Source organism: Miscanthus floridulus, chromosome 10, assembly GCF_019320115.1.
Source record: "Miscanthus floridulus cultivar M001 chromosome 10, ASM1932011v1, whole genome shotgun sequence".
Taxonomy (NCBI): Eukaryota; Viridiplantae; Streptophyta; class Magnoliopsida; order Poales; family Poaceae; genus Miscanthus; species Miscanthus floridulus.
This window is the reverse complement of record NC_089589.1, coordinates 102,991,396-103,007,595: the sequence shown is the minus strand read 5'-3', so window position 1 is coordinate 103,007,595 and position 16,200 is coordinate 102,991,396. Positions and strand designations below refer to the sequence as shown.

The window sequence follows — 16,200 nt, the reverse complement described above, 5'->3', positions numbered from 1 at the left end:
TATGTATATAAATGGTTGGCTACATCAGAGAGGCTACATTTTGAAACATGGTTCTTTATTCCTTGCATTTCAAACATGGTTGCCCCATTTGGTGTCCTTGGACAGACCAAGTTCATTCAGTTTGTTCATTGCTCGATTCCAGTAACAGTGGAGTTGTACATATGAGCCTATCTGTTCTGGCATATGAAAACCAGCTTTGATTTCTCAAACATAGCATGCATGAATTCTACCATATGGACCCGATTTAGTCAATTTTTTTGTGTAGTAGTTTAAATTACCTTTGCTTTGCTCCATAGAATAATAGTATATTATGTTCAGACTGACTAATGTCATCCTGTATATTTTTCATGATTTTGGTTTCTCGGTTGCCGATATGAGTTCTGGCTATCGGTCGCTCAAAAGAAAGAGGGTGTACGCTGACCCGCCGCCTGCAATCACCGATACACACATCTACAGGTAACTATGTTACATTTATCTTGTAATTGATCGAGACAATCATTTTCTGTCGACATAGGTTTACTCATGTGTTTTATCGAGACAATCATTTTCTGCCAACATAGGTTGAATTCCATGAAGTGGGAATTGAACACATATCTTCCATATGGGATGTGAGTGCCATGGTTTTTTGGAAAGGCAACGTACGACATCACCATGGTGATACATATTTGCGTGTAATTTTGAAGGATGAGCAGGTGCATTTTGAGCTCATCTTTTTGGACCATGTCTAATTTTATTTCTACGTACCATTGTTATCTATCTGTTGGATCTAATATTCTTACAGGGAACCAAAATGGAAGCGGTTGCGTACGGCGACCAAACCATGAGGTTCGACCGTTTGCTTCATGTAGGAGAATGTTATGACTTCATGAGAGTTGGCTTCGCGCCTACTCATGTTGGTCCTTTGGGCTACATCTTCCGTTTATGTGCCGACTACTTTGTGGTTCTATCTCCATAAAGTATAGCTAATGCACCACAGAGAGAGCTATGGATTTGTCAGTGTCCTCGTACCTTTATGGAATTCGAGGATGTATACGCTCAAGCTGAGTACTTTTTTGTAGGTATACCTCATACGCCTATATTTAAAAATACATAGTTAACTGTTCATGCTCCTATTCCATCAATAACTATTGTTTGTGTTTGTAGATGTCATTGGTATAGTTGTGCATGTGTCTAATATTCGAGGAAGGGATGACGTGCGGATGCGACCGTACAGATATGTGGTGCTGATGAATAAAAGGTACTTAGATTGAAAATTTTATCATTGCTCCATGCTATCAATTTTTTATTGTTTGATGCTAATAAATTTTGTAACTCATAGGTACCACTGCATCATAATAACCGTCAAGTATACACACATATGTCGTCACTTATCGGAATGGCGGCGAGTGGCATCAAAGTTGCGTATTTTAGCTGGTCTCCATGTATAAATGAATAGAAAGAGAGGTATTGTATCACTGATGTACTCATATGTATTGACTAAATAAAGTATCAGTTATTACATTTTTTTGCCCGTGCATGATAGGCGGAGTGACCACTACTGACGATTTCAGTGAATTGGTATTCGGTCCTATTTGTAATCAAGCACATGATTTTCAAAGTGAGGTTCTTTTGGGGTAAATTATTGATTTAATTTATTGACTACAACACTGACCCAAAAGTTTTTTATTTGTTTATAGGCCTACGCAATCGTCTGCTTGTTCAGACGTCGCCGAGTTCAAGAATTTGCTAAGGACACCGTGTCGCGTCTCATAGAATTAGAGAACTAAATAATATTGAAATTATTTACAAGCTTGTGATATGCACTTTGAATAGATGATGGACATGAATTTAGTTTAATATAATAGTCATTTTGTGCATTTTCACTGGTCAAACAGGTTCAAAATATGTAGATTGAGCAATGTTTGTCCAACATATTTGATTGCTTCATTTAGTTTGTAATATCGGAGACTTCTTGCCGATATAAAACATTATTTTAGACGCATCACGGAGAGGTCTGTAAAGTAGAGTTTGTGAGCCTGTGACGCCGCGCTCTCCGTGACTGTTAATTTCACAAACTTTGCTTTTTGGATTAACTGTGACTTTAACGTTGATATTTAATTTTTACAGTATTGTTATTTTATCGTGCGATCCGTGTGTTTTTAGTATAAATTGTTAGTTATCTCGTAGCAACGCACGAGCACGCTACCTATAATGATAAACGACTAAGTGCAACTCCATGTCTCCATTAACCATAATTGGAGTTCAAGGTGCGATACAACTACCAATGTCCCAAATAAGGAAACAACAGATAATCTGATAACCACAATCAAACTACACTCTAATACACATACACAAAGCTAATAATTGGGATCTCTAGAATTCTTTCACTCCTTCATCACATATTAATTCATGACATTCTGCGAAACATCTTTGCCTTCTCCTAAGGGTTTTTTTTTAGATTTTTAATCCTTTTTATTCAATTCAATATTTTAATAATAACCGCTCCTAATATATTTTTGTAGATATGTCCCTTTTGGTCGCGCTAGTGCCACTGACGCGACAAAATAACGTTGTCATGCCACATGCATTGGCATGGCAACATCAGCCACGTTAGACGGTGTTTCTGACATGGAAAACCTTGTCATGTTATTTTTCTTGGAACAATGATTTTGTCAAGCCACTGGGAATGGCGTGACAAGAACATTAGAAAAATCATAATCTTTTGATACAACGTCAGATGAAGATGAATTTAATATAAAAAATTTAGATCTTGATGAAATATACAATTTTTATAGTTTTGAGTTTTTTCATTTGAGGACATTAAGATGCTCAAAAATTAATATAAAATTTTAGGAGGATAATAATCACGTACCAGTGCTCGTCGCATTAGAAAAATAATATCATTTCTATATGTTGTGAAATGAAGATACTGTTTACATCGAAGTTGTAGTCCTTAATGAGATCTATATATTTATAGTTTTGAGTTTTTACACTTGAGGTCGTTAAGATGCTCGAAAAAATAATATAAAATTTAATAATCACGTACTAACGCTTGTCGCGTTAGAAAAACAATATCGTTTTTGTATGGTGTCAAATGGAGGTACATTCTTTATTAAAGTTGTAGATTTCATTGAAAACTACACTTTATAATTTTGACTTTTTATATTTGAGGTTGTTAACATACTCCAAAAACTAATATAAAGTTTTATCAGCATATTAATCCGGCACTAGGCCTTGTCGTCTTACTAAAATTACTTTTTTTCCTGTATGGTGTCGAATGAAGATACTTTTTATGCTAAAGTTGTAGCTAACTATGAGATCAACAACTTTTTAGTTTTGAGGTCTTTCATTTGAGATAGTTAAGATATCTAAAAAATAATACAAAATTTAAGGGGCATATTAATCGTGTATCAAAGCTTATTTCTTTAGAAAAATCATATATTTCTTATTTGATGTAGCATAAAAATTCTTTGTAAAAGAAAGTTGTAGATCTCGTTGAGAGCTACAACTTTAATATAAAAAGTACCTTCATTTGACACCATATAAAGACGATATTATTTTCTAATGCGACAAGCGCTAGTACCCGATTATTATACTGCTAAAATTTTACATTATTTTTTCAAGCCTCTTAACAACCTTAATTGTAAAACTTAAAACTATAAAGTTGTGCATCTCATTGAGAGCTACAACTCTGATGTAAAAATTATCTTTATTTGACACCGTACCAAAAAGATATTATTTTTATAAAGCGACAAACACTAATACCGATTATTATACTATTGAAATTTTATATTATCCTTTTGAGCATCTTAATGGCCTCAATTGAAACAACGCAAAACTATAAAGTTTTAGATCTCATCGAGATCTATAATTTTCATATAAAGTTCATCTTCATCCGACATCGTATCGAAATGTTATGATTTTTTTAGGTTTAGTCTTGTCACGTCACTTACGGTAGCGCGACAAAACAATACTGTCACGCTAATGGAAGTGGCGTGACAAGGTTTTCTTACGTTAGAAATGCTGTTTAATGTGGCAGATGTTGTCGCGCCAATGCACGTGGCGTGACAACGTTATTTTGTCGCGGCGGCGGCGCTGGCACGACCAAAAGAGTCAGATCTACAAAATCATTTTAGGAGCAGTTATTATTAAAATATTGAATAAAAAAGGATTAAAAATTTTTTAAAAAAAAAGCCTTCTCCTGGGTGGGCCTCTTGAATGAGGTCTTGGTAGTGTTCTAACAATAACACAAAAGTATCAAATAAAGTCAGACCTATTTCAATTAGTCAGTGGTTGACCAACTAGTCGAGCATTAACAAAGAACTGAAAGAACTGAGATGGGAAAGAGTAACAACAGACCTCCTTGTATCTTATATAATAAGAAGGAACAGGGGCATCTATTATTAAGCAAATGTATTGATACAAGCCAAATAATAAGCCTGATCGGTTGAGCTTGCTGATACACGCTGCAGCTACAAAGCTCCAGCTAACCAGGACCAGGGGCGACTAGGGGCCACCGATGTCCGGCGGCGAGCGATGGCTGGTGGAGGACGCCGCCGAAGCCTGGGCGGGTCGGAGCGTCCGTTGGTTAGGAGTCCTCGTGGTTGCCAGAACAGTTGCGACTCGCGACTCGCAGAACCTCCCATGCGACACGGCCTGATTCTGCACATGGGTAAGAGGAGAGAGAGTATTGGAGATAGAAAATGAGACAAACCCCTCTTATCCAAAAAAAACTTGCACGTGCAGGGTTACATTTTTTAAATGATTATGAATTAAGTGTCAAATATAGAGAGGCGCACATATTAAGGGTCAAAGATTGAAATTTCTCACCAAGGCATGCACATAATCTGTGTGAGGGCACTGTGAAGGAGTAGCTCACTACGTAAAAATGATTTTTAGCAACGGTTCGATTTTTTTTTTTTGTATGGGCGGCTGGTGATGGAGCCGCCCCTACAGTGACATTCTCGGGTGCCCAGACACCAGCCGCCCCAATAAATGAAACAGCAGGAGCGGCTGGTGATACGAGCCGCCCCTACAAATGGGGTCTAATTTGTAGGGGCGGCTCAATCACCAGCCGCCCCTGAAGTTGCTATTTGTAGGGGCGGCTGGTGATTGAGCCGCCCCTACAAATGCCCCCGTATACATAGCTCCGATTTGTAGGGGCGGCTCAATCACCAGACGCCCCTACAAATGACCCTCCATATACATAGCTCCGATTTGTAGGGGCGCACCAGCCGCCTCTACAAATGCCTCACATATAAAACAGCTGCAGCACCTTCTTCCTCCTCGGGTCACTCACTCCAATCCGTGAAACAAAGGTGGGGAGGCCTTGGGCACCTCCCAAAAATTGCTCTACTAAGGGAGGAAGGTTTTGGTCTCAAATCCTTTGGTGGAGAGGTTGTAGAAGGTAAGAAATGCTATTCCACACTTTTTTTGTAGTTTTAATGGTTGGTTAGTGAGTAATTAGAGTTTTGTTTTTCTCTCTCTTCTATGGTGCTTGAGCTACTTATGAAGCAAATTAGACCCAAGTTTTAAATGTACTAGGGATGGGAACAAGATCATACCCATGTTTCTTGATTTTCGTGAACAATTAGTTAGTTTTATGGATGTTTCATGTGCATTTGGATCTAGATCTAGGGTTTGGTTTTTTTATTAATTTTGTTTTTGTAAATTTATGTTTGATGAAATTGGACTAGGGTTTGTATGAAAGATATTGGATAAAGTATAATTGTTGCTAATTGTTGTCTTTAAAATTGTTTATTGTAATTAATAAATATATATTTTAATTATTTATGGATAAATGGGTCATTAATTAATTTTCCTCTATCATGGTGTGTTTGTATGCTTCATGTAATTATATTAGATTTATATTCATATATATCTGAAGTATATATAATTATTCTCAAGTAATTATTAATTTAATTCATTTTTATATATATCTGAATAAGTAGTCCTTTAATGTTTGTTTTGTTGTTGTTGTAAAAGATGGAGTATAGGAACTCTTGGATGTATGGTTCGTTAAGGTTCAATGCAGGTTTCCGTGAAGAGGTGGATAAATTTATTGAAGCCGCAAAGAAGCATGCAACGACATTGAAAGAGAATAAGGATACAATTATTTGCCCCTGTAAAGATTACAAGAATCATATGGCATGGACAGATGTGACTATCATCAGATCACATTTGATTATGCGAGGATTTGTTGAGGACTACATAGTGTGGATTCATCATGGTGAAACGGTTATTGTTAACGACGATGATGAGGAGGAATACGACGACGAAACCATAGAATCCATGTCCCAATATTCAGCAGAGCTTGATGCACGAATGGATTTCGAGTTTGGCAATGAACAAGGTGGTGATGCTGGTGGTTGGGATGGTAACGACGAAGGTGGTGCTAATAATGATGGTGGAGCACGTGTCGGGGATGAAGATAATTTGAAGAACATGATTCGGGCCCTTAGACCAGAGATTTTACTAAATAGCCCGAAAGGTCTAGAAAATTTAAAAAGGGCGACAAAAGCATCGAAGGAGACTGTGTATGGTGTTGAAAAGGACTGTCCGACACATTGGACATTGCTACGTTTTGTGCTTGAGCTGCTCATCCTGAAGGCTAAGTACGGCTGGTCAAACTGTAGTTTCAATGATCTATTGCATCTCCTGTCATGGGTGCTGCCACAACCAAACTCAGTTCCCACCAATACATACCAAGCGAAGAAGGTCATAAGTCTATTGACAATGGGGGTTAAAAAAATCCATGCATGCCCCAACCACTATATACTTTTTCATGGCGAAACGTTCAAGTCACTGGATAAATGTCCCCGGTGTGGGGCCAGCCGGTACAAGAACAATGACCTTTACGGTGGGGACGAACCCTCCATGGGGAAAAAGAGGAATAAGAAGGGTACAAAAAAGGTGGTACAAGAATCTCAGCCCCCAGAGGACACTCCATTAGGCAACGATGCAAAGCAGAGAAGAATTTCTGCCTTGGTAATGTGGTACCTGCCAGTGACCGATATGATATGAATGTCATCTTTAAATTTTGTTGTAACTAACCCATGCTGTGATTTGTAGAATGCAAGTGCACATTGTCAAACAAATGCCAAGTGTGAAAGCCGGGTATGTAGACCCTCAAGCTATAGCCCAAACAAATTTTAATTACCCTAAACGATGGACACTGGATGTCAAAGAGCTAGCTGCTGCAAAGACTCTTCAGGAGAAAGAGCGCATCCGTACGGCGAAACTAAGGGAAGAGTCCCTTAAGGTTGCGGCATACATTGCTATGGCTTTCAAAAATCTCCAACAACACTCTACTATATGGCTACCATACAACTTCGAGTAAGTTCAACTCTATACTTAAAGCTTTGTTCGATATATTTTATTCGATGTAAAAGAGCTTATCTAGTTCTATGATTAAATTCATGCAGCAACCACTGGATTTGTATAGCCGTCGATATCGGGAGGAGCATGGCATGGGTCTTTGATTCATTAGATAGGGACACTGTGACATACAAAGACTTCATATCGATTCTCAAGATATATACATATCGACAATCCTCATTAGCTTATATGTTTGTATACATACTTGTAACGTTCACTTTTGGATACTAACAAGTTGTATTTGCTAAAATAATTCGAACATGGCATTTAGGTTCTATATCACTAATCATCATGGAAGGCATGATCCAGCAAGGAAGGAAAAGCTGGCTATAAAAACACTATGTGCGGTAAGTGTAACTTACTTCTTCAGTACTCCGTTACATGGCTGTCAAAAACATTACTTAACATTTTCATATGCAAAACACACAATGCCCCAAGCAGAGGCCTGAGAGTGTACATTGTGGATACTATATATGTTCTATGATGAGTAACACCGGTGCCTACAGGAGACACCCCTTAAGGGTAAGTTTGAACCTCTTCACCCATAGTATAAAAACTTCGTACATGGTATCAAATACTAAACCAAAACTTGTTCTCTTATAGTGGAGAGAAGAGAAAGGAATGAAAAGAGACCCATACAAGGACGACCAACTCTTAGAGCTCGTCGGTGACCTTTGCAACTTCATATTGGACCAGATTGTACACGTCAGAGGCGCCTACTATGACCGAGAGTCTGAGTTAGGTACAAATCCTCAGTACCAACACCTTCGTAAGACTGAAAGGCTAGCTCTAGGACGTTGATAAGAATGTGTATGGAATTTGTATATTTAATGATGGTTTGTATATATTCTTATGAATTAGACTTGTAATTGTAGTTTATAGAATATTCTTGCGCTTGTAGTCGCGGCCGCGGGGCGTTCGGCAACGCGAACGCGGTTCGGAACGTTGGTCGTGGGGCGTTCGGCAACGCGAACGCGGTTCGGAATGTTGGTCGCGGAGCGTTCGGCAACGCGAACGCGGTTTGGAACGTTGGTCGCGGGACGTTCGGCAATGCGATTTTGAATTGTAAATTTAATTTTTTTTTGCGGGAAAACGTACAGTAGAGCGGTTCTAGATTGAACCGCCCCTACAAATACCTGTTTGTAGGGGCCCTACAAATCGATTTGTAGGGGTTTATAGGGGCGGCCTGGGAACCGCCCCTACAAATGATTACGAGCCGCCCCTAAAAATCGATTCTGTAGTAGTGGCTGTCAGGCGAGGAGCAGAGACCACCTGGTGGTGCAGGGTTCAAATTGGAGGGGTACTACCCTTAAGAGGCGACATCCGTGCCAAATCTGTGACGCCACTAATTAGCGTTCTAAAACCCGTGATCAATCTCACAACTCCAGTGACTTTCCTTTTTTGGAAAAAAAATCATTCCTGACTCTTTCATTTTTTTAAAAAAAAAGTCACCAAGTTATACATATAACTTATGTGCATAACATTTTATGTGCCAATTTATCACCACGTCTTTTCATCATAACTTTTTCTTTCTTTCTTTTGGAAAAAACTTTTAATTTTTCATTTTTGGAAGTCACCAAGTTATACACACAAATTATATTCATATTTTTTATGAAACAATTTATCAACATAAATTTTCATCATAATTTTTTTGACATTTCTTTTTTGAAAAAATTAATTTTCATAACTTTTCATTTTTAGAAAATTACAAAGTCATGCTCACAACTTACATGCATAACCTTTTACGTGACAAATTATTACCGTAACTTCTTATCATTACAAAGTCAGACTTTTTTCCTTTTCCCACGTATATAGGTATAACTAGGTAGCGTGCCCGTGCGTTGCTACGGGACAGCTAAACTTTTATACTAAAAACATAAGGATTGCATGATAAGATAATAAAATACCGACGTTAAAGTGACATTTAATTTAAAAACCAAAGTTCATGAAATTAACACAGTCATGGAGAGTGGGGCGTCACAGGCTCACAAACTCTACTGTATAGACCTTTTGCGTGCTAACACTACATGATATTTTCATAATAATGCAAATCAAATAAGCAAAAGGCAATGTATATCTTGGTATTAAAGCATAGAATGAGATATAAGGTTCTTGGAGAGAGAGGGGGAGGGGGAGAAAGGGGAGGGAGTTAGGCAGGGAGAGGGAGAGAGATATTATTTTAATTTGTCACTTAGCCATACAACAAAGCCTAAAACACGAAGCCAAAAATCACACAAGCTAAGTGAAGGTGCAAAATCGTAACATTTGAACTTGAGCCTGACCAAAATTTAACAGCAATAACTTGCAAGATTACTATATTCTCAACGCAATGAGTTCAGCTAGCCATCAATTTAACACTTTTAGAGATGATTTTTTTTACAAAACTACATCCCATTCAAAAGAAACGCTATAATTATGGTAACTCAATCTAATATCATAAATGGTGATTCCCCTAAACAACATATAAGCCTTAAAGAGGAGTTATATCCTTCAATCTGAGAATACTCATTTTGTATCAATTAACTCCATCCTTTAAATCTACCAAAATATTTGATAATCCAGCAATAAATCATCGCAAGCACCTGACCTTTTTGCACATTCATTCAAACGCCCTCAGATCCACACCATGCCACACGAAAACTTTATCCGATTCACTCTGATTTTCGGCTAAACGTCTAGCATCTTGATTGACAGAGGGCCAGCGAACGCACACGGCGGGCAAGGTAAAAAAATAACTTGGCTTATTTTATATAATTAGAAGAACAACAAATAAGACAATGTAATATAGCACGATAATTAATTATAAAAATGTGTTTACAAAGAATCTTAGGTCCATGTGATTCTTCGTAATACAATTGTAACCATTAGAAAAGTAGTAGAACAGAAGAAATATAGTAACATTCTCACTGGGAAGTAGAGTAACACATATGGCACACATATATGTTGTGTTAATCAAATGTTAAGTACCAGCAAAAACAAAGTACTTTGGGTACTTTGGGGAAATAGTTGCATATGAGCAAGACATGCTGTATATACTTGTGTTGACAGATTCTTTATCTACAGCATTATGTGATCAGAATCACACTCCAAGCATATGTGACACGAGACCGATATCTATCTCATAGATCCTTTTAATATTTCCGTCATAAACACTACACTACCAAATAAACCATATAAACCACCATTTTCATCCGACAGAATAGCAAGCAGTAAGTCAATCTTCTGATCTCTCAGCTTGTTCTGTGCTTCCTGATAGCATATACGAATACCAAGTTCAACTTGATCTGGACGAGCTGTGAATATTGGGAGCTTCAAATTGGCGAAGTCCTGAAATTAAAGTGAAAATGGTAGACAAGACAGTTTCGACCTAGAGACAATGAAAAAGTATGATGGAAGGCATATTACCACTCCAGTAATGCGAGACATTTCAGCCAGCTTAAAGCAAAACTCCTCAATAGCTTTCTTGGATATATCTTCACAGAAATGAACACATGCCCAGTTGCTGATTTTGTCGCCATTAATATCAATAGTTCAAAAAAGATGGAAAATGTGTTCAACAGAAACATGTTGCTTTCTTTACATAATTAGTGGTTCACACGGATTTTAAGTAAAAAAAAATACTTGTTGCTCTATGAACAAAGATGCTGGACAGCGATAGAAAGAAAACTCACGAATGTGTTATGGAACAGTTAAAATTTACAAATGTTACAGATGTATAATTGAGTGGTGGAACAGTAAGCCATATATTTTTAGGAGTCTTCAAAAAAATGTTAGAAAAAAATAAGGGAGACTATTGGACTACAATTCACACGCTGAATTACTTCCTAGGGTCATCTGAAAGGAGAATTTGGGATGGGATTACAGGTCATCAGTCCAAGCGCCGAGAACCACAGCCGGGAGCCGCCACTGCTGGATCCGCGCTAACGCCTCCTAGTCCTGGGCAGGGCAGCTGCTAGCTCGCAGCTCCAGCTAGGCTCCTATCAGGGCCATAGTTGTCAAGCAAACCCTCAGATATCTACAACAATCAAGAGAAGCTTATCAGGGCCATATTTGCCACAGGGAGAAAAACAAGGCATAAATCGCAAGGTATAATTCAGAGATTCAGAACCAAGTCATTTTCTTGAATTAATAACCAAACAGGATGTTGACATATTATTTAGAAACCATGGAGATGAACGGATATCTCAATAAAGATGCCATCCATAAATCTTGAGGGATACACATGAAAACAACCAAACTACCAAACTATGGTGGTATTTCGTCACATGACAGTGAATTCAATGGACTAGAAAAAGGGACTCTCACTGAATCCTTCTGCAGCCACCAAATTGCCGCGGCAAACAAGAGTAGTGATAAGTGAGTACAAAATTTCACAAAAACTGAAGAGCATTCAGGCCTGCAATCTGCTCTCTCACTACCTCTTCCAATTGAATAGGATCTAGAAGAAATGAAGGAACATCTAGAAGAAACGAAGAAACGATAATAATAGTCACTTACTGTTATCAAAAATATTTTTAAGTCTAATATGCATTGTCAAAAACAGAGTTTTGACACAACGTCCTTGCATCGAGGGCATATAGAACTTATCAAGTATCTGTGAAAATGATTACACCCATTCCAGTACTATGGAATGTAAACACAAAACATAGATGAAGACACGAATGAGGTGACTACCTATGTGCGATCATTCCTATGTTTAAATTAAAAAAAGGTGCAGCACAGCCAAGATTATAGAGCATTTTTAAACCGGCCCAGCTTTGCTGCTCCCAACATAAGTATCTCATAACTGCATATAAGTTTACAAGAGAGACATCATTATCTTTTAACAGGAGAGACATCACTTTATATTCACCTGTAGGATCTTATTTTTCGTACATGTAAAGAACATGCGCCAACTGTCTACTCAACTTGGTACATTAATCGCTCACAGAAATGCAGATCGGCTAAAAAAAGGAGAACATAATCATCATAGCGGAGCCAATATGAAGGGTCATTCGATGGCAAATGAAACTGAACTGTCAACGGTAACCCAGGATCGAAATTTTTCGGTGTGGATTGTACATGGCAGGACAAATTTTCAGTGTGAACCTTCAAAAAAAATCAGTGTGAAAATTTTCAGTGTGGATCCAATATAAATCTGTCAGGACAGAAATTGTATTTATTAGTTATATTTTTTTATTGGCAATGCAGAAACTGAGAAACGATGTCATATCACTGGGCAATGTATACATGCCAATAGTAACCTAGTAGTTTATTAGCTGATGCAGAATGTTATGGCAGCAATAATCTAGTTTGGCCATTTGGGCAAAAGTAGAATGACACAACTATATTATTTGCATAAATCATGCAGAGATAAGCTGCCGCAACCATTCACACACTAAATAAGCGGAACATGTGATATATATAAGCCGGAGAATAACAACAACAACAACAACAACAACAACAAAGCCTTTAAGTCCCAAATAAGTTGGGGTAGGCTAGAGTTGAAACCCAACAGAAACAATCAAGGTTCAGGCACGTGAATAGCTGTCTTCCAAGCACTCCTATCTAAAGCTAAGTCTTTAGGTATATTCCATCCTTTCAAGTCTTCTTTTATTGCCTCTACCCAAGTCAACTTCGGTCTTCCTCTGCCTCTCTTCACGTTACTATCCTGACTTAGGATTCCACTACGCACCGGTGCATCTGGAGGTCTCCGTTGCACATGTCCAAACCATCTCAACCGGTGTTGGACAAGCTTTTCTTCAATTGGCGCTACCCCTAATCTCTCACGTATATCATCGTTCCGAACTCGATCCCTTCTTGTATGACCGCAAATCCAACGCAACATACGCATTTCCGCGACACTTAGCTGTTGAATATGTCGTCTTTTCGTAGGCCAACATTCTGCACCATACAACATAGCAGGTCTAATCGCCGTCCTATAAAACTTGCCTTTTAGCTTCTGTGGTACCCTTTTGTCACATAGGACACCAGACGCTTGCCGCCACTTCATCCATCCTGCTTTGATTCTATGGCTAACATCTTCATCAATATCCCCGTCCCTCTGTAGCATTGATCCTAAATATCGAAAAGTATCCTTCATAGGCACTACTTGACCTTCCAAACTAACATCTTCCTCCTCCCGAGTAGTAGTGCCGAAGTCACATCTCATATACTCAGTTTTAGTTCTACTAAGTCTAAAACCTTTGGACTCCAAAGTCTCCCGCCATAACTCCAGTTTCTGATTCACTCATGTCCGGCTTTCATCAACTAGCACTACATCGTCCGCGAAAAGCATAACCATCAACAAATAGATACAGACTCTGTATATAGTGATTAAACTACCAATAGCCAAATATGTAATGACCAAAATCAGTGATGAGAAAAGGATACACCTTTCATTTTCAGGCTCTTTAGCACACTGATGGAAAATTTCCTACTTTCAACCACCTTTTGAAGAAGAGATTCACGTTTTCTTTAGCTACAAACACCAAACGGAAGAGATGGAGCAATAACTTAATTTTAAAACAGTAACAGAAATGTTGCAAGTTCTTCGAAAATTTATCGTCTCCATGTATTATTCAGCAACCCAGACAACAAAGTAGAAGAGCATCTAGTAGAAACCCATACATCTCATTCTGAAAAAGTTTGAGAAGCTTGCACCTTATTTATGTTGAATTTGGTTGGTCTGCAGCATGATGGCTAGCCCCCATAGTTGTATGTGTCCAGACACCAGCAGTACAGTACTTGGATGCAACTGTCTTGGCCTATGTATGTACTCAGATCATTTCATCACAATGATATGCATATCCTGGAGTAATGGATTCTCATCCCTCAGGGCCCCATAATAATATTCTAAGTTTGTCCCAGTAGCAGAAATTAGTGCCTCCTAGTGTTCTTCTCGACAGAATTTATCACCCTCAAGCAAAAAATCAGTGCCTCCGAATGTTCTCCTCCATAAGGCAAGCATCTCCACTTAAGTTAGCCAACCCAAATCAGTTGAACTTAGCCGGCCTGATCTTAAACTTGACAACGCAGAGCGTTGCAAAGATGGGCAGCTCAAGCGGTGCTCGTCTCATCCATGAGCATCTCCACAATAAGACGCCATCTCCAAACTAAGATGCCGCTCATCTCATCGGCGATGGGGTACTTATTGTCCTCGGCGAGCACCACGGCCTGCTGGACATATCCCAAATTCTCAGCCACAACAAAGAAAAAAAAATAATCATGGGTGCTGCAATTTTCTCAATCGTGAATTAGCAGCATATACCTCTACAACAAACTAACCCTCGCCTCCGCTGCCGCAGCAACAGCGGCTCGTCGCCGCCCATCCCCATAGGAGCAGCGCGCTGAGAAGGCGAGGACGCAGCTGCGAAGCTCCTCGGTTGCCCTCCAGAATTGGGCGGCGTAGTCCTGTCAGTCGCATCTGACCCCGCTGCAGCCATGACCCTGCGGGGCCTGAGCCGGAGCAGCACCTCCGCCATGACCTCCCTAGGCACGGGGTCCCCGCCTCATCGAAGGAGAGGGCACGGCGGAGCCGGTGCTCCTTGCGGCCCCCAGCGCACCCCCCGCCCCCCCCCGCTAGGTCGCCCGCGCGGCCGTCGCCGAGGCCGACCGCACCATCGCCATCGATCCCCGTGACTCCGCCTCGCTCATCCTCAAGGCCCTCGACCTCGATCTCGAGGGCCACCGCCTTCCCCGACGCACGAGGGCGAGGGCGAGGGCGACGTCGGTAGAAGGCCAAATCCACCGCATGAGGAGTGCGACCGATCAGGCGAAGGCGAAGTGGGATCGTACGAAGGCAAAATTCGTTGGCGAAGTGGGATTCTAGGAAGTCAAAATTCGTTGCGTTGATTGCGTTGGCTTTTTGTTTTTACCACCGTTGACCGAGCAAGCGTGAGCCATCGCATGCCAGGCAGGCCGAGGTAGTGCTCGCGATATCGCACGCGGAGAGGCAGACCAAAATAAATGGCGTACGTTCTTTTTAGTCGTGTTGTAGGAGATAGGAGACGACAGACTCCAGCCAAACGGTCACCTACTTCGCCGATGGGGAGATTTAATTTTTCACCATTATAAAGGATTGACACCTCTTTAAATATAATCTCAATGGTTGCCGCTACATTTTTACCAGTAAAGATAGAAAAGAGATACAAAAATGCCACTTTTGCTCACGTGACACGCCAGCCCTCGCGCCATCAGGGATCCAAGTCAGCATACGTGCGTCAAATGTCTCTCCTGCCCTGCTCTCTCTGCTCGAACGCACAGTCACCATGGCCATGGCCCGTCCGAGCTATACCGCTGCGTTCCCCGCCCTCCGCGCCATCTCCACCCCAACCGCGTGCACCACCGCCTCCGCCTCGTCCTCCTCTCCGCCCGGCGCCCGGCGCACCTCGCTCGAGCCGAAGATCGCCGGAGCCGCCCCGGAGTAGGGCCGTCGCCGCTGCCACCGCGTGCGCGCGTAGCCAGCCGGTCGCGTGCGCACCGGCTGCCATGGCCGCGAGCCTCGAGCTCTGCCACATCCGTTCCCTCTGCTGCACACGCTTGCGGGCAGAGTCGAGCGCGCCTCCAGCTTCGCCGCTTAGAAACCTTGCCATGGCGCACGCTCGCCGGAGCCTGCGACCCCGTCGTTGCTAACGTGCATGTCCGCAGGCAGCTGACGAGCGCGGTTGGAGCCCTGCGGCCCACCTCCGCCTGCCCTGAGGCTGCTAGCAGCCGCTCCATCGCGCGCTGATGACGCTCACCACCGCTACAGCATGCCGGAGCGCTTCCAGCGCTAGGCCGTGGGCGTGGCCGCACCCGCCGCCAGCAGCAGTGCCCGGGCCGCCTTGGCCACCTCCGGTCGAGCCACAACCAGGCGTGGGTGGG

The 16,200-nt window shown here is 41.0% G+C and overlaps 1 long non-coding RNA gene across 1 annotated transcript; it reads left to right on the top strand.

Moving 5' to 3' along the window:
• Window positions 1-560: 560 nt before the first annotated feature.
• LOC136485794 (uncharacterized) lies at window positions 561-1,285 on the top strand. The gene is made up of 3 exons (XR_010766553.1): window positions 561-692; window positions 782-1,058; window positions 1,144-1,285. It is a non-coding gene; the product is annotated as an uncharacterized lncRNA (long non-coding RNA).
• The last annotated feature ends 14,915 nt before the right edge of the window (window positions 1,286-16,200 follow it).